This window comes from Ornithorhynchus anatinus, chromosome 14, assembly GCF_004115215.2.
Source record: "Ornithorhynchus anatinus isolate Pmale09 chromosome 14, mOrnAna1.pri.v4, whole genome shotgun sequence".
NCBI lineage: Eukaryota > Metazoa > Chordata > Mammalia > Monotremata > Ornithorhynchidae > Ornithorhynchus > Ornithorhynchus anatinus.
Window position 1 is genome coordinate 33,401,804 of NC_041741.1, and position 27,465 is coordinate 33,429,268.

The following is a 27,465-nucleotide window of genomic DNA, read 5'->3' on the forward strand; positions in this document are numbered from 1 at the left end:
AATTGTGTCCAACCTGATTAGCTTGTATCTACCCCAATGCAGAGTCTGGCATATAGTAAGTGCTGAACAAATACCATTAAAAAAAAACAGAAAAAAGCTGAGGCACAGAGAAGTTACATGACTTGTAAAAGTCACACAGCAGGCAAATGGCAGAACTGGGTTGAGAATCCCATACCTCTGAAATCCAGGCCCATGTTCTTTCCATTAAACCATGCTGTCTGCCTGTGTCTGCTACTTCCTGGCTCTCTTCTTTGAAACTTTCTTTACTTTAGATCGGAAATTCCCTATGGAAATGAATTCCCTACGGAAGCAGACCAGATGATTCTATTAGGAGAATAAAAATGATTTCCCACCACCTGACCGGTCAGAAGGCCTGGACTCCCCATGCCATTTTAGATTATGCAAAACTATTCAAATCCTGGGGGACAGAGCTCTATTCATTAGAGCAGCTGTTGGCTTCAGCATACATGGAGAATGGAGAGATGCAAGATAAGTCATGAAATTCTCCCGCAGCTCCATTCTCACACAGAAGGAAACATCTGTGATCTTTAGGTCCAGAAAGAGATTAAGAAAAACTTATAAATTATCAGCAGGCCTGGGCATAGAGTATTTGCCTGGTTTCTGTCTCTCTGTGGAGGCTATTTCTAGGCAACAGTGGCACTGGCTGAATCACAGTGAGGTAGCAACCTCTTTGAATTCCCCAATTGTCAATAGAACTCGGCAGAAAGTGTTTCTGGACAAATGTCCATCAAGATAAAACCCTCGGGTTCTCTGCGTTCGAGTGTCATTCGTCTCGTGACACGACATACTTTCTACCATTCAACTTGGGAGATAAAAATGTAGTGTTTCTCACTTCAAAGCACTTAAAAGTTTCAGTTTTTTGGAATGAAACATTTGTGCTAATTGGATTGATATGAAATTCAAGCGTCCTTTGCTTTTCTGTGAAGTGAATTTGGCTTTCCTTGTACTCTCTGACTCTGATGAAGCAGTGCTTTTGTCTGCCCTGCCCTTTATGTAGCTTTCTCTACTTTGACGGACAAAGGTTTCATTTACTCCTTCCCCTTCAATCATCAGTGCTCCTTGTCTACTGAAAGTTGTCTTTACTTGCACTGTGTGATTCCAGGTGGCAACCAAAAAAAAAAGGAAGTGATAGGTATTTACTCTTCTCTGGAAAAAAAAAAGATTATTTGATAGTGGTATTTCATGTCTTCCTCTTGAAATACTGCACTCACTGGTCAGCAGGAAAAGAAGCTTTGACATACGAGAATCAAGCTGATGGGCTGTGAATTTAATCATGTTCCTGAATATTTCATTCAATAAGTTTAGAGACGCAGCATGACCTAAGGGATAGAGCATGGGCCCGGGAGTCCGAAGGACCTGGGTTCTAATCCCTACTCTGCCTCTTGTCTGCTGTGGGACCCTGAGCAAGTCACTTCACTTCTCTGTGCTTCAGTTACCTTACCTGTAAAAGGCAGATTAAGATCTTGAGCCCCATGTAGGACGGGGTCCAACCAGATTATCTTGTATCTACCCTCAAAGTTTAGTACAAGGCCTGGCACCTGGTAATCGCTTAACAAATATCATCAGTAAATAAATACATAAATGACTATTATAAAGAGAATTTTCAGCTTTGGAGAGGTCTTTCTCCCACCCGCATTTAATCAGTTGTATCTTTACTGGATCCAAGCATGACTCCACATCACTAACTGTTATTCTGAATAGATTCTTTCTCAAGTGACCATACTCAGAAACTTAAGATGTTTTAAAACTTCTGACCTCCCTGCATTCCATAAATGACCGTATTCACAGATGGTGGTTATGCCCTTAACTCAGCCATTCACACTTTCATTAAGGATGGCCAAAATGGCTATTTAAAACTCTTAAATCTTCCAACTTTCCCACCGCCCAATCACACAAACACATACACACAAGCCCTTCCAGTCACACTGCTGTTCCTCACAGACTCATTTCTACTTTAAGAACTATTGATTGTATATGCTACAAAGCATCTGGAGGGAGGAAGTGATCAATGGATTGCTTCTAGAACCCGCTGACATTTAAAACCTTAATGGGACGGTTATTGGGTTGGAGGAAGAAATTAAAATATGAAGCGTACCCTTGAATATTTGTCTTGCTTTCTTTGTAAGAGGCCAGCTATTTTTGTAAATGAAAAAAGATCAGTGACTGTACTTTCTCCTTCTTTCCTTCCCCAGGCCCCGCCCACCACCCCCACTGATCTTCTATTGGCCCAGGGATGAGTAGGTACTGAACAAACATATGAATCACTCCTTTTCAGATGTCTAGGTCCTTAATTCAATTGATTTTCGTAAGCGAAGTGAGTTTAGCAGGTTAAGGTCATTCCCCGGGCTTTGCGGTATTGTTATCCAAAAAAGTCCGTAAAAAGAGAAAGCCAAGAACATTCTCCGTTCCAGTGTTCTTGCCAACAGAGTAAAAAAAAAATCTCTTTCATGGAAATGGGTCCTTAGCCAATTCATTTTCACAGCCCTAAGTGCCACTAGGTTACGGACCAACTGTTGGGTTTACAGGTATCACAGAAGGTAACCACTTTATCAATCTTCAATGATATTTACTGAGAGCATACAAGTGCACATACAGGAGGGCTTCTTCATATACAGAAGTGACATTACTGATGGCGAATGACTACTCATGAGTTTGAATGTGATTTATAGGTAGTATCACAGTTAACATTCTATTCTTCTGAGCCCCACAATGCTAAACTGCTCAAATAGCATCCTCTACAAGGCTTAGTGGAAATTGCCCAGGAATGGAAATCAGGAGACTCAATCAATCAATCACATTTATTGAGCACACACTGTGTGAAGAGCACTGGACTAAACAATTGGAAGGGTACAATATAACAGAGTTTCAGGTTCTAGTCCTGACTAACCCAATATCCCTACCGCATGATCTTGAGCAAAACACTTAATTTCTCTTTATGTCCTCAAAATCCTTCAATGGTTGATCATTCCTCTCCATATCAAGCGGAATCTTCTGACCACTGGGTTTAAGGCCGTCCATCAACTCTCTCCCGGCTACTCAGCTTCACCCCTCTCCCACTTCCTCCCAGCTCACCTGCTTCATTCCCTTCAAGCCAACCTACTCACTGTGCCTCGTTCTTGTCCTTGGCTGTTGACCTCTTGCACCTGCTTTGTCTCGGGGTATTTGTTAAGTGCTTACTTTGTGCCAGGCGCTGTACTAAATGTTGGGGTGGACACGGGCTAATCGTATTGGATACTGTCCATGTCCCACATAGAGATCAAAATCTTAATCCCCATTACACAGATGAAGTAAATAAGGCACAGAGAAGTTAAGTAACTTGTCCACAGTCACACAGCAGATAAGTGGTGGGACTCCCTCCTCTTTCACATCTGGCAAACTCCAAATCCCCCCATTATCAAAGCATTTCAGCAATTACATGTCCTCGAGGAGGTCTTTCTTGATTAACGTTTCATCTCCCCACCCTATTAGCTTCCCCTACACTGTCACTAACACTTCCATTTAAGCTAAGCACTTGGTTACTCAATGCCTTTCCAACCCTGGTAGCGCTTACGTTCAGAGTTTTAAACTCCGTTGCTTTCCCCTACCTGTAATTAATTTTAGTGTTTGCTTCCCCCTCCTTAAAAGCAGAGAAGTGACATGGTCTAGGAGATAGAGCATAAGTGAGGGAGTCAGAAGGAGCTGGGTTCTAATCCCAGTTCTGCCATTTGTCTGCTGTGTCACCTTGGGCAAGTTACTTCACTTCTCTGTGTCTCATTAGCATTATCTGTAAAATGGGGATTGAGACGGTGGGCCCCATGTGGGATATGAACTTTGCCCAACTTTGTATCTATCCCAGGGTCTATTAAAGTGCCTGGCACATAATAAGTGCTTAATACCATAAAAATAACAAAAATAATAATAACAATGTTGGTATATGCAAAGCACTTACTATGTTCTAAGTAAGTTCTAAGCGCTAGGGTAGATACAGGATAATCAGGTTGTCCCACGTGAGGCTCACAGTCTCGATCTCCATTTTACAGATGAGGTAACTGAGGCAAAGAGAAGGGAAGTGACTTGCCCACAGTCACACAGCTGACAACTGGCAGAGCCGGGATTTTGGTGACAGATTGAATATGTGGATTATGAGACAGGGAGGGTTGTGGTGCTAACTACAGTGATGGGAAAGTCGTAGGGAGGACTGGTGGGAAGATTAAGTGTTCTGTTTGGGACATGTCAAGTTTAAAATGTCCTGAAGGCAGGAGAAAAAGTGAGACTGCAGAGAAGGAGAGAGATATGGGCTGGAGATGAAGATTTGGGAATCACCCACATAGAGATGGTAGGTGAAGCCACGGGAGAGAATGAGTTCTCCAAGGGAGTGTATGTAGATGGAGAATAGAAGGGGACCCAGAACTGAGCCTTGAGGGACCCCCACATTTAGTGGGTGGAAGGCAAGGCAGGAGCCTGTGAAAGACGCTGGGAAGGAGCGGCCAGAGACATAGGAGGAGACCCAGGAGAGGACAGTGTCAGTGAATCCAAGGTTGGATGATATTTCCAGGAGAAGGGGGTGGTCGACCGTGTCAAAGACAGCTGCGAGGTCAAGGAGGATTTAGGACGGAGCAGAGGCCGTTGGGTCTGGCAAGAAAGAGATCACTGGTGACCTTTAAGTGGGTAGTTTCTGTGGAGTGAAGGGGTTAAAAGCCAAATTGAAGGTCAAGAAAATAACTGGAGGAAAGGAAGTGAAAAGAGTGGGTGTAGACAACTCGCTCAAGGAGTTCGGAGAGGAACAGTAGGAGGGAGATGGGCAATAACCAGAGGGAGCCGTGGGGTCAAGGGAGAGTTTTATAAAATAGGGGAGACATGAGGACATGGGTTTTCTGACTAGGAATATGCTCCAGAGACAGTGTAGATATGTCTGATGGTGTGGGGAGTGGGTGCTAGGAATGATAATAATATGTTTGTGTCATTAAGAAATGACCCCTACATTTTGTCCAACAGAAATGTTGGAAAAGGAAGCTACATTCAAACAAAATAACCAATGAGTCACAGTCCTATGGTACCTACACCTGTACGATATGAGGTTCAGTTTAGAACGCTGATAAGCAGTATGCCGGCTAGGACTTTCACGGTCTCCACGGGGTGACGGAGTGAAATGAAAGACGCCAGTGTAAGATGAGAAGAAAATAAGTGACTAGACGCAAAAGGCTATTCTTTCAAGCCAAATACGCCTCACTCAGGAGCGCTAGACAGGGCTGTACTAAAATAAAAACCCTGATTTCCATCTCCGGTTCTTTCTTCCTAATGCTTTCAAGAACCCTAATATATTTATCTTCTAGGATCAAGTTATTATTCTTCAAGCTCAATGTGCCTGCCAGCAGGGGGAGACCAGGCTTTCTTTAGTCTAGAGGACACCCATCCGGTACTGGAGGACAAAGCACAACATCCACTGGGAGATGCAGGGCACAGGAAAAGGCCATCTGCGGAAGCTCTGCCCGAGCCCTCTTCAGAGCACACACCTGTGACACCCGTGAGTCACACGATCTGGGTTCGGATCGTCATCTCTGCTGCTTGCCTGCTAGATTAATTTGGGCAAGTCACTTAACTTCGCTGCGCCTTAGTTCCCTCTTCGGTAAAATGGGAATAAAACAACCGTTCTCTCTCCTGCCTAAATAATAATAATAATAATGTTGGTATTTGTTAAGCGCTTACTATGTGCCCAGCACCGTTCTAAGCGCTGGGGTAGACACAGGGGGATCAGGTTGTCCCACGTGGGGCTCACAGTCTTAATCCCCATTTTACAGATGAGGGAACTGAGGCACAGAGAAGTTAAGTGACTTGCCCACAGTCACACAGCAGACAAGTGGCAGAGCTGGGATTCGAACTCATGAGCCCTGACTCCAAAGCCCGTGCTCTTTCCACTGGGCCACGCTGCTTCTCAACTGTAAGCCCCGTGTAGGACAGGCACTGGGTCTGACCTATCTTGTATCAATCCCACTACTTAGTAACAAGCCCGTCACTGGGCAGGGATGGTCTCTATCTGTTGCCGAACTATACATTCCAAGTGCTTCGTACAGTGCTCTGCACATAGTAAGCACTCAATAAATACTATTGAATGAACGATAATAATAATAACTGTGGTATTTGCGAAGCGCTATGTGCCAGTTACTGTATTAAGCACTGGGGTGCGTACAAGCAAATCAGGTAAGACACAGTCCCTGTCCCACTAGGGACTCACGCTCTCAATCCCCATTTTACAGTTGAGGTAACTGAGGCCCAGAGAAATAAAGTGACTTGCCCAAAGTCACGGAGGAGACGAGTGGCGGAGCCGGGATTAGAATCCATGAACTTCTGACTCCCGGGCCCGTGCTCTATCCTCTACACGGTGCTGTGTTTGGCACATAGTGTTTAACAAATATTATTATTATTATTACTGTGATCAATGACCTCATCTGTAAAATGGAGATACTGTTCTCCCTTCCCCTTCGGCTGTGATCCTCACGTGGAGTATAAACTGTGTCTAATTTACTTACGTGGTAACAACACCAGCACTTAACACAGTGTTTGGCACATAATAAGGGCTTAGCACATATCACAATTATAATAATAATTGTTTCTGCAGCTTTGCTCCCATTTCTTCTCCCCCAGACCTCAAAAATCAGGGCATTCATTAACAGGCCCTGACATCGGATCTTTCAGAACCATAATACCGATGACAGTGAAGAGAGGAAATTTATAATGAATTTTTAAATTATCGCTATGAGACTAGAAAGGCTCTATCACTGCGAATGGCACTAGAAGAGTAAGGAGGTCATTTTAAATTAATAGAGATCAGGAACGGAAAGAGAAGAGAATGTTATCTTCAGTTCATGCAACCTTCCAGTCCTCTTTTATTAGAAACATTTCAGCCTGTTGTAACTTGTAAAATATACTCCATAAACCCGCTCAAATTTCTAAACTAACCCTGATTTTCAGGGATGCTATTATTCTGCACTCCAAATCCACAATACATAGGTTGGAAGGATTTTTTTTTTCTTTTGGAAACCAAATTATGTCCACAAGTACAATATTTAATAATGTTGGTATTTGTTAAGCGCTTACTATGGGCAGAGTACTGTTCTAAGCGCTGGGGTAGATACAAGGTAATCAGGTTGTCCCACGTGAGGCTCACAGTTAATCCCCATTTTACAGATGAGGTAACGGAGGCACAGAGAAGTTAAGTGACTTGCCCAAAGTCACACAGCTGACAAGGGGCAGAGCCGGGAGTCGAACTCATGACCTCTGACTCCGAAGCCCAGGCTCTTTCCACTGAGCCACGCTGCTTCCAGTTGGTAATGGAAACTTTTCCGTACTCAAAAAAACCCACCAAATTTCCCCACAGTGGCCTAATTTAGAAGAGTCCAAAAGCAACTGTATTCAAGCTAATCTGAAGAAAAGAATAATGACACAAATGCTGGACATAGCCAGTTGTACTGTCAGGGAAGACAAAATCAGCTTTTTAAGGAATTTCTTTGCATCTCTTTCATACAGACCAACAGGATAAAGGTGTAATCCAAACTTTTTTTGAAATATCTCATGCCAAATTGGATTAAATGAAAAGCAGAATTGACTCTATCCAGTAGGATAGAGTGCAGGATGGGGAAGCAGAGGACCTGGATTCACATACCAGCTGTGCCACTTGCCCGCTGTGTGACCTTGGACATGTTGCTTAACTTCTCTGTGCCTCAGTTTCCTCATCTGTAAAATGGAGATTACTTGCCTGGATTCTCTCCTACTTAGACTTTGAGACTCATGTGGGGCAGGGACTGTGTCCAACCTATCTTGTATCTGCCTTAGTATAACGCTTGACCAACTGTAGGTGTAGCATTGTCATTATTACTATTATTATCACTAGTAATAGTAAATATTGGATGTAAACAGTGCCACTTTCTTAATTCCAATTACTGGATGCCATCCCTTGGAGATCTAAGATAAGATAAATACTCTCTGTTTTGAAAGCGAAGTGTTTCCTTATTTGGTTCCATGATAATAGAGCTGACTTGCATCTAGACCAAGAATCAGGGTCAGGCATCTATGGCTCTTGAGGTACATCTGGCTTCCTAAGATGTGAAATATATTAATAGTTATGGCTTTGTTAAGTCTTTGCTATGTGCCAGGCACTGTACTAAGCACTGGGTTGGATACAAGCAGATCGGGTTGGACACAGTCCCTGTCCCACGTGGGGCTCACGGTTTCAATCTCCATTTTACAGATGAGGTACCCGAGGCACAGAGAAGTGACTGGCTTTCCCAAGTGGCAGACAAGTGGCAGAGTCGGGATTAGAACCCAGGTCCTTCTGCCTCTCAGGCTCGTGCTTATCACTATGCCCCGCTCCTTAGCATAGACGCCCACTCTGTGAGTAGACTCAGCACCCATTTAATTCTTCCTCACAGCTTTCTGAGCTTGAGCTTGCCCACCCCACCCCTTTGTGTTGGAAAGGAGCCGAGGGGCACTCAAGGTGGCGGCCCCACTCTGTGGCATCTGTCGGCATCTGTCAGTCTCTGTCACCAACCCAGTGAACGGTGGCCTCCCGCCATCCTCACAGGCTTTCAGAGCTATCTGGGTCTGCTCCTGCCCTCCCTACCCCTCCTTGACATCCGTGCAAGCAGGAGTGTCATCAAGGTTGGCCAGGCAAGCCGATGAAGAAAGGGGGGCACTAAGCAACCCCCAAGGGACGGGGAGGGCTATGAAGCACCTGATAGATGGGAGGTCCAGGGTCCAGGGACAAGAGGAACCCCTGGGACAGGACCCTCGCCCCTTGCTTGGTGCGATGACCACTCTCCCACCACTTGGGCACCTGGGCAGACGGCAAAAAGAGGCCTGCAGTGGACTCCATGTCCCAAACCCTCTGTAGAAGAAAATTCACCCCACTTTGTGAACCAGGACCCGGGAAGAAGGAGAAAGGAAAGAAAGAAGAGGGACAAAGTTTTCCCATTTGGGTAATTCCCTGCCTACTTCCCAAATGAACCAGGAAAAAGTTTCTTTCCTCTGTCTTTCACTCTTCCTCTCTTCTTTCCTCCTCTCCTCTTTCCTGTCCCTTCTTTGTAAGTTTCGGGATTGGCTCTTTGTGCATCAACTTCTCAAAGGTTACATTCGATAAGACTTTTGCATGAAAAGGACCCCCAGTCTAAACCGTCACCACGGGCAGCTAATTTTCAGGTGTTGACTGACTCCCAGTCCATTTTCAAAGATGACTCATAGCTTTATCAAGGCCTCATGATAAGGGGAAGGAGGTGTAAGCAGCACACAGGGGCAAGGAGAAGCTGTCAATCCCCTGCCCTGTGTATATGCATGTGTGTGTGCGTGTGTGTGTTTGTTTATGAGTCTGACTGTGGGTTTAGCAGCAGCAGCAGCGGGGCCTGGGGCAAGTGGAGGGGCCAAAGTTTTGCCCCCCAAGGGTAAACTTGGGGCCAGGGCATGTGGTAAAGCCAAAGAATTGTAGCTAGGCAGCCAAGAGGCTCTCCCCCCCCCCCCCATCCGCCCCCTCGGGGTCCCACGGGGAAGGGAGGGGGGACCACCAGGACTCTGGGGTTCGCAGCTGTTACCTCCAGGGATCGGGGAGGGTTGGGAGAAGGCAAACCCTGCTCACATCCACTTAAATTGTGGTGTTTTTTTAAAAAAGGAAGTTTTCCAGATGCAAATCTAGTTTTGGAAGGCTCCCGACGCCCTTTCGTTTTAAAGGGAGCCCATCAATTAGGATGCACACGGGGGTGGTGAACTCTAAATTTGATGCAATCCCTTCCAAGTCGATCATTTCTCCCTTCCCAACCCGAGTCCACCATATGATTGAATCTAGTGTTCGATTAATAGATGGGCCCTTTGATCTAAGAAGAAGCATTTTTTGTCCTTTTCACTCCATAGCAAGATAGATACATTACTTTAATAACTAAAATGAATGAGGGTATTGAAGGTCGAGATTCAAAACTCCATACGAGAAACACTATCCATTCAGAGCTCTCCACACTGGTGTTTACAGTCAACTTTCAATGGGCAGCGCATTGATTTAGTTTCCATTTTTCGTCTTTCACGACCCTCTCTTGAGTGCTGTGCTATTGATTACATCATACGTCCCAAGATCAGAGCGGATCTAGTGCTCTTTCGCTCCTTAAGATGGTCCCATCCGATAATTAAGAGTCAGTGACCCTTCATACTGTAATTACTAAGTCCAGTTAAAGGGTCTATTGTGTGTCCCAGCGGGGCAGACAAGTCTAGTCCTGAGTCAGCACGTCTACTTCAAGTACAAGGACCTCCCACTGTCGTCTACCTCATTTTGTATTCATCAGACAAGGTCAAGGCAGGGCGGGGACAGGATAAAATTGGTCCCTGTGTTTGGATTCTGCTCCATTTGAGTACGAGTTCCTGTTCCTCCTAAGAAAATAAACATTCTTTCATTATCTGGGTGCAAAGTTTATTGAATTTGGACTTGCATATAGCACATGTAGCGATTCTTTGAGCTATTTGGGTCAAATATCAATTTGATTGGGGAATGGCTGAAGTGACTTGGTTGTAGGCTGTAATAATTTTGTCTCTAAATATTATTCCAAACATGGGGTTCCAGGTACCAGTTTATACTGCAGCTTTTATTTATTCTGTGGCTTTAACAGCCGAGCTCTAATGGTTTCAAGGGAGAAACATTATCCAATTAAAATTCTGTTTGACTTTTAAAGTAAGTTATGTGCTGTGATATAATATGTATATAGTCTTTGCGAGTATTTATCTGAGCTTTAAATAGACACTCGTGTGCCTAGGTAGTTGAATCTGAACTTAGTTGAGAGTCACAGGAGAGAAACACAAATCAAACTTCAATATTTTGGCATTTTCTGAACTAGTATGAAGGGAAGAACTACTGGAAAATGAATTACATATTCACAGACATTAGCAGTTAGCATCTATTCATAAAAAGGGTATCTTTATTACATGCAACATTTTTCCTTTGAAAATTAAGTTATAAAGATAAGAAAGCTGAATCAGGATTAATTTCCAGCTAAGTTGTTCATATATATATATGTACATATATATGTATAAGGAAAGCCATTCATATACATGGCTTTCCTTTCATGAGAGTTCTAGCGCTTTTAGTTTCAAAAGAGCAAAAGCAAAAATAGACCACATTTCGAGCCTGACGTTCACAAATGACTTCAGGCACCTCACCTAGAAGATAATTGAATGGAGAAGACTCTATTTCTCCATTCAAAAGCTCCCAAGCACCTAGTACAGTGCTCTGCACACAGTAAGCACTCAATAAATTCGGTGGAATGAAGTGAATGAACGATTGAATGGGCATCTCGGCCCTGCCCCCTTAACCCAGACAGCAGGAAATCAGCGTAGTCGGGCCTGACTGCGTGCTCTATCCCCAGACGCAACTTTATCCCTGGTTACCCCTTTATCCCCACTCCTGCTGCCTACTTGCTCTCCTTCGGGGAGAATACCCAGCTCCATCTCCATGGAGACCTGGCATGGCTCCAGCCTGAAGTAGTTGCGCCAGGGGAGGAGACGCTGAGAGGTTGGAATGGGGAGCAGGTGGAGGAACACACGGAGGTCAGAGTAGATGGACAGAGGGCTGCGAGAGGGGATGCAACTAGGCAAAACCAAGCTAGTGCCCTACCTGCTTGGGAGAACGATGCAGGACCCAGCCAGTACCCGATACCATGTTCCTGCCCCTCTCCTGATACCAGAGGTAGCACGAGGCTTGAGCAGGGCACGGGGACTCACTAGTTTAAAACACTACAGGGTGGCAGGGCCAGGGAGAGAAGGAGATGGGGTGGGGAAGCATTTGGGTCTGCAGTGGAGAAAAAAAAAACAGCCCAGAACGTGGGAGAGGGGGGAACAAAATGACAGAGAAAATGGAGATGAGGATCTGGTGGACATAACTTTGGAGTGCACCAGCAATTAGTGCACAACTTTTCTCCAGATTTTTCATATTAGTAGTAGTAATATTAGTATTAGTAATTTTTTTAAAATTTCAAGGGTTCACTGTGTGCAGAGCACCACGCTAAGTGCTGGGAAATAGTATACGAGAGGGAATTAGACATGGACTCATGTCCCTTGAGGGGCTCACAGTCTATGAAGGGGGTCACAGTGTTTGAGGGGCTCACAATATTGTGGGGGGTGAACGTAACCCGATACCCCTGACCTAGTAAATCAAATAGAGCAGCACTGAGACGTGAGGCAGAGTTGTCTAGTTTCAGAAGCAAAGGTAAAATAAATCCAGCTGGGGTCATCCGATTCACATTTCCATCATCTTTTTTTTTAACATTTGACATACTGCGTGTTTAGATTGTCTGAAGTCATGGCTTAGCCATGGTCCATCTCTCTCTCAATAGCCCATTCAGAGAAAGATAGATCTCAGCCTGGGCAATGATTGCACCGGCAGTGTGAATAAACAGAGGGTGAAGGGAGGGGAGATGGCTGGGGTGTGTCTATCCGAACTTTATGACGTTACAGCCATCACCAGTCTTTCACCTATATTTTCCAAACTGCTTCTAATAAATGGAAGAAAGAAAAGCTTCGTGGCTTCCCGCTGAGAGAATTACCTAGGCTTTCTTCTGAAAGCTACATCTCAAGCACGCTAGTACAGACTAACTGTGCATAATTGAGACTAAATGAAAAGGGAAGGCAATGACTATAATGACTGCTGTAATTCCTTGATTAGCTGAGAGGTCGCAGATCTTTATGAAATTACACCGATTAACACATCTACTCAGATCACTCTTACACTGTCAAACTATTTCTTTCTATATCAACCTATATGTCAATCTACATATTTCTAGAGTACCTAGCCTCATTCTACCCAAACCCCTTCAATCAGGCTGGCTTATAACAGAAGATTTTGGCCGCCTTCTAATACAGAACACTGGAGAAGGTAGAGGGAATTGATGGAAAATTCTTGGCCTGTGTTTTTGAAGAACCTTGGGTTCGGGAGAAATTGTGTTATAGAAACCAGTGATTTAAGGAGAATTTAATGGGTTATGGGGATAGATGGTTTGAAGATAACTCCATGACCGGAACTTTTCTATACAATTTCCCATTCTCAGTTCTGGGTGGTCTACATTTGTGAAAAAATGGAGAGGCCCTGAGGAGACCATCTTAATTATATAATTTTGGTAATTGTTAAGCACTTACTAATTGTCAAGCACTATAGTAAGTCCTGGGGAGGGTAGATGATAATTGGTTTGGCTATAGCCCCTATCCCACATGAGGCTCACATTCTAAGTAGGAGAGAGTAGGCCTCTTCAACATTTCTATAAAGCTTTCCTTAGCATTATCATTATTAACATTAATAATAATATTATACCTGCTAATCACTTACTATGTACCACGCACTGTACTAAGATACAATGGGGTAGATACAAGTTAAGCGGGTTTCACACAGTCCCTGTCACACCTGGGGATCACAGTCTAAGTAGGTGGTAGTATGATTTAATCCTCATTTTCCAGAAGAGAAAACTGGAGCACAGAGAAGTTAAGTGATTTGCCCAAGGTCACACAGCAGAAATACGACAGAGGTAGTATTAGCATCCAGATTCTCTGACTCCCGGGCCTGTGCTCTTTACACTAGGCTATGCTATTTCCTTTAGTCCTAGATTAATATTCATGGACCCCTATGAGCCTTTGCATCTCCATCTCCCTCTAGACTGTAAACTCTCTGTGGACAGGAAAAGTGTCTACCAACTCTGCTATATTTTACTCTCCCTAGTGCTCAGTCCAGTGCTCTGCACATAATGAGGACTCAATAAATACTGTTTATTGATGGATTGATCACCTCGTCGTCCAATCTATTGAGTCATTGAAGAAATGACCAGAGAAGAATCGATTTCCTTTCATCTCATAGCTCACTACTGAACACCTACTTATAAGAAATATAGATAAGACTACTGGAATGGCATGGTCAACTACCTTGAGTTTGCTGATTTTCTTCTCCTTTAACCTTAGGTTAGCTGTTTTTTCTCTGATCTTTCTACAGTTCACACACAAATATACTTCCCATATAGTAAGACATGTTCACACGTGCAAACATGCTCACATAAACTCTTAAATACACATTTCCCTGTGTTTCCTATATCTCTGCTCTTTCGATCAATCAATCGGTGGCATTTATTGAGTGCTTACTTTAAGTGCTTGAAAGTGAACAATACAGTAGTGTTGGTAGACATGATCCCTTCCCTCAGTGAGTTTAAAATCTAGTGAGATGGGAGCAGGTGAAAACATGGCCCCTTTTCTCTCAGAGGCTAGAGCAGCAGGTGTGGAAGAAAAATCAGGCTCTCACTGTGAGGGCCTATAAAAGTGCTTGTTCTAGAAACTCTGCTATGAGAGGGACCCTCAAAGCTTATTTAGAGTTTCCATATAAAGATATTATTTCTACAGAAGTAGGAGAGTTTGACTGAACCAGTGTCTTTAGGGGCACATTTAGGGATTAATTCCCCAGAATGAATAATGAGTCTTACAATGTCCTTTAAGATATTAAGGACAAATATATTTAAGAAAATTTTCATTCTCTCTATTAGAGATAACTACCATTAGTTTTGTTTTGTTTTTTATTACTATTATAGCTGTTAAGCATTTACTATGTACCCGAAACTGTACTAAGCACAGTGGAGATACAAGCCAATCCAGTTGGACTGTCCATGTCTAACATGGGGCTCACAGTTTTAATCCCTGTTTTACAGATGAGGTAACTAAGGCACAGAGAATTCAAGTGACCCGACCGAGGCCACATGACAGAGAAGTGGTGGAGCCAGGATTAGAATCAAGTCCTCCGATTCCTAGGTCTGCTCTCTTTCCACTAGGCAACGCTGCTTCTCTCCTTTAACATGGGAGTTACTTTCTTGACCATTCCCTAATTAAGGAAAACTCACATTATGATACCCATGCCTCCAGTGAGCCCATGCACATCCATCTCTTCCTACAGTTCAATCAAATTAATCAGTGCAAGTTGAAGCCATACTTCCAACCAAATGAGAAACAAAATTCCCGGCAATGAGGTGCATCACTGGAGCGATGTTTGTTCTAATGGCTAACTCTATAGCAGTATATCTGCAGAGAAGGGCTGAGACAAGATGCCTAAAACTTTGTTGGGAAAAGTGAAATGGGTTGACTGTAGTGGGAAATAGCAACAATAACCAAAAACACCATAGAATACAACCTCAAGCAATGTGATATGCTGAATATGGATGGCTGGGAAGCAGTGAACTGTCCCACCGGAAAGGCTGCTGTTAGGGAGAGGTTAACGCCTTCTTTTGAGTGAAGGCTTGCTGGAAACGGCAGTAGGAGCTTTAACTATCGTCCATCCATAGACAATTTTTCTTTGTGCACAGTGAACTTTTAGAGACAGATCATAATCACCCACAGCGATGCACTGAGGGAAAACCCAAGGCAACTTTGGAAGTCGGATTTGTGATCGACTGGGAATTGGCTGAGCTACAGAGATTTGTTTAACAGATTTTAGCAAGGGATTGGCGAGCGTCCATTCAATAATTTTATGCCTGCAAAGATACAGCTATTTGTTTTCGAAATGGAGGTCCAGAGAGAACTTTTTAAGGAGGCTCATTTGCAGCTTCTCTTTTGGAATGGCCTAATGGAAAGAGCAAAGGCCTGAGAATCAGAGGACCTGGGTTCTAATCCTGGGTCTGCCAACTGTTTGCCGTGTGACCTTGTCACTTCACTTCTCTGTGCCTCAGTTCCCTCAACTGTAAAATGGGGATTAAATACTTCTCCCTCCTACTTAGCCTGTGAGCCTCGTATGGGACAAGGACTGTGTCTGACCTAATTAACTCGCACCTATCCCCACATTTAGAACAATGTTTGACATATAGTAAGCACTAAACAAATTCTATAAAAATAGATAAATAAAACATTCATTTTTTTTCCACAAACAGTCTTTGTGGTGGTTTTACAATTTGTTCTCTTGCAAGGAGAGCTAGTATTAGGAGCCTTTTGTCCATCTCCTAAAGGGAAGAAGGATTTCCTTTTTTCTGCAGCTACTGCTTTCAACCAGTCTAGCAGCAGAAGACAAGGTCAAGGAGTACAGTGCCTGGCACCAAGTAAGCACTTAAATACCATAATTTTTATTTGATTCCTAACCCTTTGGGGACTGCTTTTTTTTTTCAAGTGGAGAGGTGCAAGCCAATAGAGTAACACAGATGAAGGCTCCGTTGACGATGGTCACGTGAGTTTACATGGCAGGGGCAGCCATTATCTTTAAAAGTAATTTAAATATTTCTTAAGCGCTTACTATGTGCTAGGCACTGTACTAAGCTCTGAGGTAGATACCGGCAAATCAGGTTGGATGCAACCCCTGCCCTATATGGGGCTCACTCACAGGCTTAATCCCCATTTTACAGATGAGGTAACTGAAACACAGAGAAGGAAAGTGATTTGCTCAAGGTCATACAGCAGACAAGTGGCAGAATGGGGATCAGAACCCAGGTCCTTCTGACTCCCAGGCCCATGCTGTAACCGGTAGGCCAGACGGTTTCTCTAATAAATGTACCTAGACTTTACCTTTACCTTTACTCAACTTAATCTGATGCTTCCTGACGAGAGTGGGTTTGGGGCTCAACTCGGCTAAAATAGGGCACATCTGGATCAGCTTGAAAAATAGAATAGCCACAGGTGCAATGAATTCTTACGAAATAAGAATAAGCTGTCCCATTCCATCGTTTTTCACTACACACTAGCGGCGCAGATTCCCCTTCGATCCTTCAAAAGATGGAATGTAGATACTGCACCTTAACCAAAGCACAAACAGTTCTCACACTGGCCTGTATGAGAGAGGGAAGAATTCTGACTGAACTCTGCCCACTTAGTTTCAGAGACGAGCCGGCCCATTGAGAAACTCTTGTAATCAAGCTAAATTGTCACCCAAGAATCACAGATAAAGACTTGAAAACACAAATGACTTCAGATTGAATGAAATTATTTCAGAGAGATTCCCCATCGACACTCCCTTTTCCACGTTGAGAAACATCCTGAAGGATGGGATTGTTGGGGTGGGGAGGAGAAAAGACCATCTTTTTCTGTCGTTCTCCCAGAACCTGTGTACTGAAACACAGCCTTTCTTGAGATGGAGCAGCGGCAGAAAGAGCAAACTGTGTCATGTGCTGCTTGTCAGATCCTTAAACAGCTATTGTTGTTCTGCAGCTGTTTTCTCTCTCTTCTCTCTGTGCTGCCTGAAAGCAGGAAGTACAGCAGAGTGTGAAATACAGGGAGGAAAGCTGCTAATCTTTTTGCACCTCAAAAGAAGTTGAATTTTGTTTTGAGATTTCTGGTTCTATTTTTTCTCTGGGAAACTGAAAGCAATTTTTCAGCAATCCGCCAGGGTAGGCCAAGCTGAGAGAAAGAGGGGTATTGTTCGTGCCATGGCGTTCCCGGCTTCGTTCTACAGTAAAAACATAGAGGGGAGAAAACAAGGTTGCCAAATGGAAAGGAGTAAATTGGTTGGGACTTTATGACTTAAGAAAGAGATGCAAAGGAAAATATGTTGAAAGAAAAGAAGCTAAGCCATCTGGGCTATTAAATTTTGCCCTTTTTATCCCCCAGAGAATTTCTTCTTCAGTCTAAAACAGTTCATTACCAGAAAAAAAAAGAAAATGAACATCCTGTGTAACTATCCAGTGCTCTTCCTAGAATTTCTTGCTAAATGCAGTCTTTGCTGGATTTTGCAGGACGCTGGGGATTAAAATGGACTTTAGACATTTCACCTCTGGGTCACTGACTGACCGGGGCTCTTTGTAAGCAAAGGTTGGTCCTCTCTGAAGGCTCTTTTGTGACTCAGGAGCCTGAGCTTGCGATCGTTATTTCCCCAAGGATCTTACCATGTTCCGCCTCTGCCAAAGTTTAAAATCCAGAATCTCATCTTGTGTCAAATCCTTCAGGACTTCCCCAGGTCTCTGTAAAAAAAAAAATAATAATAAAGGTTTCATCATGTGGTTGGCTGCCTTCTTACCTAAGTTGTTTGATGATCATTACCCTTTTGACCAATCGGAGGCCTGGGTGTAGGAGATTTTGATGCTGGCTCTGAGACAGAGTATAAATAGAATGCTTTCAACAGGCCACTAAGGAGCAATGTCTGCCAAAGCAAAGTTGCTCTTTGAGCTTCTGCCAGGGAGAAGCCATTGGAAAGTTTCCCGCTCAGCCAGTTAAACCTTCCCTCTGTATGTCAAACCTCCAGACAAAGGCCTGCTGTTGGTTCCACTGCAGGGATGATACGATCAACTTTCCTGAATTCAGAGGGGTTTTTTCCCCCATCGGACAGTTAATTATCACGCTGAAAAATTTCCGTCCCATCGGAAAATTCTTCACCGGGGACTTGGACCCAAGTCGGAAGAGGCATCGCTGTTTATTAATTATTATTAATGTTGGTATTTGTTAAGCGCTTACTATGTGCAGAGCACTGTTCTAAGCGCTGGGGTAGATACAGGATAATCAGGTTGTCCCAAATGAGCCTCTCAGTCTTATTCCCCATTTTACAGATGAGGGAACTGAGGCCCAGAGAAGTGAAATGTCTTGCCCAAGGTCACACAGCTGACAAGTGGCAGAGCCAGGATTCGAACCCATGACCTCTGACTCCCAAGCCCGGGCTCTTTCCACCGAGCCACGCTGCTTCTCTATGAGCGGTGCATTCCGGGAGCTGGGGGAGAGGTTGTCCAGCTCTGTGAGATCCACATTCCTTTGGTTATTCCAGACTTTAGGGTCGTCAGTCCCAATAGAGAAAGCAATGAAGAGACTTAAAAGACTGAATTAGTCTTTCATCTCAATAGGGGAGTTAGTCAATCTAGGGCAAGGTCTAAGCTCCCTCTTGGCATAGGTGGTTTACTAATCCTTCTTTCCATGCTAGACCCGATTTGAGATTAGCGTGGAAGACTGAAGAGGTAGATCGGCTTTTGCTCACAATCCCCCCATTCTCGGTTTTGCTATCCTTGAGAGGGAGTAATGCCTAGGAAAGGAGGTATAAGAATAAGTAATGCCCACATTCTCCTTTCGATACTATTTCTCCTTTCAGTGAATGAGACATTTACTTTCTCAGGACTTCTGTTTCCCCAGATAAAATTTGGATATGATTATATTCAAGCTCCTGGATGTTACGTGAGGCTCAAATCTTCAAAAGTCAACAAGATTGTAATTGCAGGAAAGGCTAGAAGAGGCTTCAGAAGCGGTATGGCCTAGCGGATAAACGATGGGCCTGGCAGACAGAAGGATCTGGGTTCTAATCCAGATTCACCTCTTGTCTGCTGTGTGACCTTGGGAAAGTCACTTACCTTCTCTATGCCAAAGTTACTTCATCTATAAAATAGAGATTAAGACTGGGAGCCCACATGGGACAGAGGCTGTGTCCAACCTGATTACTTCTATCTACCCCAGTGCCTAGTAAAGTCAATCAATCGAATTTATTGAGTACTTACTTTGTGCATAGCACTGTATCAAGCACTTGGGAGAGTGAAATATAACAATATAGCGACACGTTCCCAGACCTCAATGATGTGCTTAGCACATAGTAAGTGCTTAACAAATGTGATTTTTAAAAATCAGGACAAATTTGTGGGCAGGAAATATGTCTGTTATATTGTTGTGTTGCACTCTTCCTAGTGCCTAGAACAGTGTTCTGCACAAAGTAAGTGCTCAGCAAATACAACTGACTGACTGCCAAAGGTACCTGGATGTCCTTTCTCTTGGAGAAAAGTAATAATAATAATAATAATAATGTTGGTATTTGTTAAGCGCTTATTATGTGCAGACCACTGTTCTAAGCTCTGGGGTAGATACAGGGTAATCAGGTTGTCCCACAGGAGGCTCACAGACAATCCCCATTTTACAGATGAGGTAACTGGGGCCGAGAGAAGTGAAGTGACTTGCCCACAGTCACACAGCTGACAAGTGGCAGAGCTGGGATTCAAACCCATGACCTGCTTCTGAAAGGTCACACTGGGGCAAACTCTGGCCTGCACTGTAATGGCCCTCCTTAATAACAATAATAATAATAATGATGGTATTTGTTAAGTGCTTACTATGTACCAAGCCCTTTTCTAAGTGCTGGGGTAGATACAAGGTAATCAGGTTGTCTCATATGGGGCTCACAGTCTTATTCCCCATTTTACAGACGAGGTAACTGAGGCCCAGAGATGTTAGGTGACTTGCCCAAAGTCACACAACTGACAAGTGGCAGAGCTGGGATTAGAACCCACCACCTCTGACTCCCAAGCCTGTGCTCTTTCCACTAAGCCACGCCGCTTCTCATTGGTTTAAATTAGCTTGGGGCGGGGGAGGTGGAAAAGTCCAGAGGCTTTGACAAAATAATAGTAATTATGGTACTCGTTAAGCACTTACTATGTGCCAGGCACTCTACTAAGCTCTGGGGTAACAGAAGGTAGGATTTACCAACTCCGTTGGATGATACTCTCCCAAGAGCTTAGCCTGGTTGCAGCATTTGGTCATCTGCCCTTCCTTAAATTGATATATGGCTACCTCGGGAAAGAAGAACCAGTAGATAGCTGAGTCCCAGAATGTGATCAATCAATCAATCAATGGCATTTAGTGAGCACTTTTTTAAGGGTATTTGTTAAGTTCTTACTATATGTCCAGCACTGTTCTAAGCACTTAGAAGAGTATAGTACAACACAGTTGGTAGACACTTTCCCTGCCCACAACAAGCTTACAGCAAAATGTTGACTGATAGGTGAGCTGAAATATTTGACTTCAGCCTTGGACATGAAATGAAACAGCGATGTCGGTTGATTTTGTTTTCTCTTATTAAACTGAAATGTACTCGGCTTTCTCCTGGTGAGTGAATACAGACAGATACAACATTCACTGAAGCCTGAAGATCCCGTCTCCAGAACGGTAAAAGCCCTTCCTCATGTGCTTTTCCTCCCAATGTGTGGGTCCGGATTTAACGATCTCCTCCGACAAGCTCCTTTGACTGTCATCACCCGCATAATTCTAAGGGAGCCCCGCAGTCACCTCCAGCGTGTATGTGTGCATGCACTTATTTATTTTCATCTTCAGAACTTGTGTGTATGTGTATTTTTGACGTTTCTATTCCTGTCTCCCCCCTTAGAGTGAAAACTTCCTGTGGGCCAGATGCATGTTTTGTGCCTCTGGTATAGCTCTCAAGTAAGCCTCCTTCTAGGCAGGGAATGTGTTTATCGATCCTGCTTTGTTTGGGGAGGGTTTTTTCATGATATTTGCTAAAGACCTTACTGTGTGCCAGGACCTGAACTAAGCACTGGGCTAGATACAAGCTAATCAGGTAAGACACAGTCCGAGTCCCACGTGGGGCTCACAGTCTTAATCCCCATTTTACAGCTGAGGTAACTGAGGCACAGAGAAGTGAAGTGACTTGCCCAAGGTGACACAGCAGATGATTGGCAGAGCAGGGATTAGAACCCCGATCTCAGGCTCGTGCTGCATCCACTAGACGATGCCGTTGTTATATTGTGCTCTCCTAAGCACTTAGTACAGTGCTCTGTACAAAGTGAGCTCTCAGTAAATGCAGTTGATGGATCGAGTGCTTAGAATAGTGCAATACACTCAAATAAATAAGTGCTCAATAAATATCATCACTACCACTAATAGGGGGTTGAAAGCGTTCAGATTCATCCAAGTCAAAACAAAATTCTCCAAAGGTGGAAATTTCACACATCACTGAGTACCAATCACTTGGACTAAACAACCCTCCTCCATAAGCATGCTGACTTTGAGAAAACGTAATTAAAAGGGATTGTATAAGAAAACAGGATGGTTAACATGTTCGTTTAATTACCACTGAGGCTTGTATTTTCCTTGTAGCATCTAATTGACTAATTCCAGGAACTAACGTCCACATGACATATATGTGCAATATTTAGTCCCAGCCCTGGGGCGGTTCCTGTGACATTCACACATGGGAAGTGAGGTCATTTGTTTTATGCATGTGCCTATGCGATTGAGTCAGAGAGGATTTTCTGGACTTCGGACAAGTTCAGAAATCCATAACTGGCCTAGTTGGCTGGAACATTCCCTCAGAATATTTTCTTTTCCAAGCCATCGTTTGAGGGAGTGCTTCTGATTTACTTTACCCCACGGCTTCACAAGGATACAATGATTCCCTTTTTAATAAAAATATCATCTCACTCAGCAGATTAACACTGAAACCTGTTCCAACCTGCTAGCCACAGGCTTACTCGTCATGGCCTAGTCTATGCCGTGATTCGGCGATGTTAGGTCCACACTGATTATAATCACGGTGATCTCCAGAAAAATTCAAAGCAGATCAGGTTCCATCCATCCAGATGAAAGCTGACGTAATTTGCCAAGGTACATCGATGGGTTAAAACATCAAAAGGATAGGACCGTTGCAAAATGCTTGGCTCCAAATATACTACACTTCGTAAATTAAGCAATCCTTGAAGTATATAATGATGATAACTCCTGGGTTCGTCAACCAAAAAATGTCCAGGCCGGTTGTTTAAATTGCATCATAGTGAAAATAATGAGTGTATGTGGGCTGAGAAAGGTCATGATTGCAGTTCAAACCTTTTGAGGGGGAGACAGCAGGCTGAATTGCTGAGTTGGCTCTTTACTGGAGTGACAAATGTCAACAGAGACCAAGAAAAGGGTTATCCAAGAAATTCTGCAGCTGAAACTTGTAAGATGAGTTCAGAGTCCTGGTTTCTCCTCAGAATAACAATTTCAGAATCCAGAGGGTGGGAGGGAAGGGGTGAGATGTTAATTTTCACCAGGCCACCACTCTCCCCACCTTTAAAGCATTATTAAAGTCACCTCTCCTCCAAGAGGCTTTCCCCACTTAGGCCTTCTATTCCCTGGTCCAGTCTCCCTACCACATTATCTATGTACTCGGATCTGTGACCTTTGACCGTTTGATATTCACCCCACTCAAACTCCACAGTACTTATGTACATATTTATACATTATGTTATGATTTGTTCATATTTGTCTGCCTCCCTGACCAGACTGTAAGTTCTCTGTGGGCAAGGAACGTGTTAACCAACTTCCGTTGCATTGTACCATCCAAGCACTTAGCATAGTGCTCTGCACACATTAAGTGCCTGAGATAACGTCTAATAGTTTCAGTTTTCTCAATAAAGTAGATACTCAGGTCATTAGGGGCAAGAGATGGGGGAGGCTGGAGGACAGGGGGTTTGAGGAAAGAGTTAAATGTCCGGAACAATTGGAGAGGGCAATGGGCATGGGTGTCAATAAGGATGGAGAAATAATTTTACAGGGCAGAGGACAGGGCAGAGTTTAAGATTTATCCAAAAAGCTTTTGTATTTGGAAATGCAATACGTATGAATATAAATGTTGTTCTATTTTTTCTTGATCTAATTTGGTGAATAGAATTATTGGGATAGACTATATGACTCTGTCATCCCTGAAAACAAGCTATCTTTTTCAAGACCCAGGAGAGAATTATGTAATCATAATCCTAGCGAATGAAAGGAGGGCTCGGAAGGTTATTTTACGCTTACAGTGGTGCATGTCTCTGCTCAAGGCAGAGTTCTCTCTAAGCATAAAGGGAAGGATGGCCATCTGGAAGAATCTCGTTTGTGGAAATGCAGAGGAAATGGACATGAAATTCGGGTTTTTATAAATCTAGCAGGATGTGTTGCATACACATTTATCTTCCCTGTGTACTGTGGTTTATTTCTTGCCTGTGTAAATTCTTCTAACCCTCCTAGCCTTTGCAATTTCCCACACTGTCAGATCTGCATTGTAGTACTAGCCTTATAGTTCGATAATTATCCACAATATGCATTTGAGTTTATACACACATAATCTGTTGCCGATTTGTACATTCCAAGCGATTTGTACATTACAGTGCTCTGCACTTAGTAAGCACTCAATAAATACTACTGAATGAACAATCCCTCCCTTTTGTCACTGAAGTTGAGGAAGTGATTTGAGGTGACTGCACACCCACTGAAGAAATTTTTCATGAGGGGGTCTATTGGTTCTCTAGACATAATATCATTACTAGGATTCATTGTGAGACATTTGAGCTATAGAAACATCAGATAATGAGCGTCTTAGACTTCTCTTCCTCTGGCTCCTGTAATGTAGCTACTGAGAAGGGTTCCTTGTTAAATAGCACCTAATCCACTCAACTATTTCAAAACTGATGGGAACACTCAACAGAGTTTCCCAACAACTTCCATCCTTTATTCACCCCACCCTCAGCCCCACAGCACTTAAGCACAAATAGCTCAGAAATCCAGATAGTCTTTTTACTGGGCCTCATTTGGAATCACTTTACCTGGACTGAACAGGATCCCGGAAACATACAGCAGAAGTAAGACACAGTCCCAATCCTTGAGGAAGTTACTGTCAGGAGAAACAAGCAGAGGTAAACTGCCAAACGTTAAAAAGGGAAAAGTGTAGGAGTAGAGATACAAATGAGACGATCAGAAGTTAGTGATTAACTGAAGAATAAACAGATAGAGAGACTTGCAAGTGCAAAGATGGCTGATTGCTGCCAAAAGGTGAGGGCTTAGTTTGGGGAGTGTTTTTTAAGGTATTTGTTAAGCACTTACTCTGTGCCAGACAATATGCTAAGCTGCTGGGGCAGGTACAAGTTAATCAGGTTGGACACGGTCCATGTCCCATATAGGCTCACAGTCCTAAGTGGCGAGTGTTTCTTGGAGGAGGTGAAGTTCTGGAGGGATATGGTTCGGTCGACTCGAAGGGAGAAATTCTAATCTGGGAAAAAGGGTTAAGCAATAAATCAGAGACGGGAGAGTCAAAGGTGAGGTGTGGTTATAATTTTACCTGGGGAGGAGTGAAGCGTGTAAGCAAATGTGTTACACTATTGTGTTATACTCTCCCAAGCATTTAGTACAGTGCCCTGCACATAGAGAACGCTCAATAAATCCCATCGATTGAAACATAATTGATGTGTATCAAGGACTGTGATCCGATTATTTTGTACCTACCCCAGCGATTAGTACAGTGCTTGGTACATACTAAGCATTAAAACAAATGTCAAAATTATTATCATTAGTGAACGAGCTGGTAGAGAATTGAGGCAAACGATTAAAAGTTTATGTGAGAAGAAATGGGCAACCATTGAAGGTTTATGAGGAAAAGAGTGATGTGCTCCTAAGGCATTGTAAGAAGCTCTTCCTAGGATGGACTGAAGAAGGGAAAGGGTTGAGGCCAGGAATCAAGTAAAGGGGTTGTTAAAGTAATGGAATTGGGAGATTATGAGGCCTCGATCACCCTGGTGATCCTAAGGATAGCGAGAAAGGTGAAAATCTGTGAAATAAAACGCAGGAAGAATTAATAGGCTTTAGAGTTTGAATGTCCCCTCTCAGGCTCGCACCTGGAGAGTTTCCAGTACTCTACCAGTCTTGGCTATGGGAGGGAAAATCAAGCAGAGGCATATCCATGCCATTCCTAACTTGGCCAGTGGCTAGTTAGTGGAAGGCCATCTGCTACAACTCATAACTCACCCATGCTGGGCAGCAGCAGCATGGGAGAGAGTCGAGGGCAGAGACTAAAGTTGATTGCGAGGAAGGAGGCAGTGGTAATCCACTTCCATATTTTTACCAAGAAAGCTCTATGGATACACTACCAGAATGATCACAGATGGAGAGCAGGGCGTTCTGGGAGAGATGTGTCAATGGCGTCGCTATGGGTCGGAAATGACTCGACGGCATAAGACAAGACAGGGGTTCGAATGAGTGGGGTAAGCAGCTTGATTTAGTGGAAAGGGCACATAGAGAGTGGGCGTCACGATTCCTGGGTTTTGATACTGGCTCTACCACCTAGCTATTGCGTGTCTTTGGGCAAGTCGCTTGACTTCTCTATGACTCATTTTCCTTATCTGTAAAAATGGGGAATGAATACCAGCTCCCCTTCCCCATTAGTCTGTGCCCTCCATGAAGGACAGGAACTATATCTGATCTGATTGTACTGTATCTATCCCAGTGCTTAGCACAGTGCTTAGTACATAGTAAGCACCTAAATACCATTTCAAAAATGTTGGAGGTAAAAAACGAAAAGGAGTTAGAGAGTAAATGAATTAAAGATGATGCCAAAGTTGTTAGCTTTCGGGGTATTTTCGGCAGGGATGAGAAAGTTAGCAGGAGGAGAAGGCTTAAGAGGGAAAATGTGGAATTCCATTTTTTGGTATGTGGAACTTCAAGCAGTCATATGGGTTGAACCCTTAGTATGTGCAGAGCACTGTACTAAGCGTTTGGGGGAGTTCAATATAACAGAGTTGGTAGATGTTCCCAGACAGGTAGATGAGACAGGTTGAGAGGACAGGGTCGATGAAGCAGAGGCAACTAAGAGCACGAAGTCATGAGGGCAGGTGAGCTTCCTTAAGGAATGAGTGAGGAGCGAGAAGAGCGAGTGGCTGGTTCAGAACAATCTGTGGGACAACCACAGGTAAGTGGTGGGAAGAAGACAAAAGAGTTAGGGTGATTATAAGGTATAAGGCCGAGCGAGGTACCGACTACTTGGGCAAAGACAAGATAATAAGGCAACCGAGAAGGAAGAGAACAGGGAAGAGTCTGGATAGAGCACGGGCCTGAAAGTCAGAAGGACCTAAATTCTAATCCCGGCTCCGCCACTTGTCTGCTGTGGGACCTTGGACAAGTCATTCCATTTCTCTGGGCCTCAGTGACCTCATCTGTAAAATGGGGATTAGGACTGTGAGGTCCATGTGGGACAAGGACTGTTTCCAACCCAGTTTGCTCGTATCCATCCCAGGACTTAGTACAGTACCTGACACAGAGTAAGTGATTAACAAACACCATGGTTATTATCATTATTATTATTATAAAAGCCAAAGCCTTTCTCCTTTGTAGAAGGAAGGAATAATCAGCAATATCAAAAGCAGCTGAAGGGGTAAGAAGGCACTGAGCCCGTTAGGCTTAGCCAGAAAGAAGTCACTGGACAACTCGGTGAGTGTGGATTCTATAGAGCAGAGAGCCTTAAAGTTGACGTTAACCAACAAATCCCAAGGAAAAATCACTGGCCTCACCCCGGTAAGCTACTTTAAGGAAAGGGGTCAGGGACTGAGTTGCCTGCTTTCGGTTTGGAGATCGTGGGATACCAACTTCAGCCTGACTCCACTCACCCACTCCTCCAAAGGAGAGGTGGGACCTGAGCCATTGAAATATTGGACAATTAGGTATCCCCTCCCAAAAGCCCTTCCTAAGAAAATGGACCGGGCAATAACAATAAAGGATAATCCCGGGTATCTAGGACACCTGGCCTCCCTAACCAGAGGCAATTCTGGAAGAAGGGAAGAATTGTTGCAGTTGCCCTCCAGAAACACAGTCACAAGTAATTAAAAGGGTGAGACGGAACTGAGGAAAGGGTCGGATCATATGCCAACCACCAGAGCCTCTCTTCTGTGCTAAACAGAGAAACGGCATGATTTTTATTTGGGTCTGAGTACTAAGATGGATGACAGACTTGGGGATACCAAG

The 27,465-nt window shown here is 43.7% G+C and overlaps 1 long non-coding RNA gene and 1 other non-coding gene across 2 annotated transcripts in view; one reads left to right on the forward strand and one right to left on the reverse strand.

The window, feature by feature from the left end:
- Positions 1-16,931: 16,931 nt before the first annotated feature.
- Positions 16,932-27,465, reverse strand: part of LOC103170782 — an 87,660-nt gene continuing 77,126 nt past the window's right edge. Inside the window, exons 2-4 of the long non-coding RNA XR_486396.4 lie at positions 24,282-24,349; positions 17,847-17,921; positions 16,932-17,201 (exon numbers count right to left, since the gene is read on the reverse strand). This is a non-coding gene — a long non-coding RNA (uncharacterized LOC103170782). The remainder of the gene's footprint in view (positions 17,202-17,846; positions 17,922-24,281; positions 24,350-27,465) is intronic.
- On the forward strand, positions 25,329-25,466 carry LOC114816762. Its single transcript, XR_003764570.1, has one exon. It is a non-coding gene; the product is annotated as a small nucleolar RNA SNORA7 (small nucleolar RNA).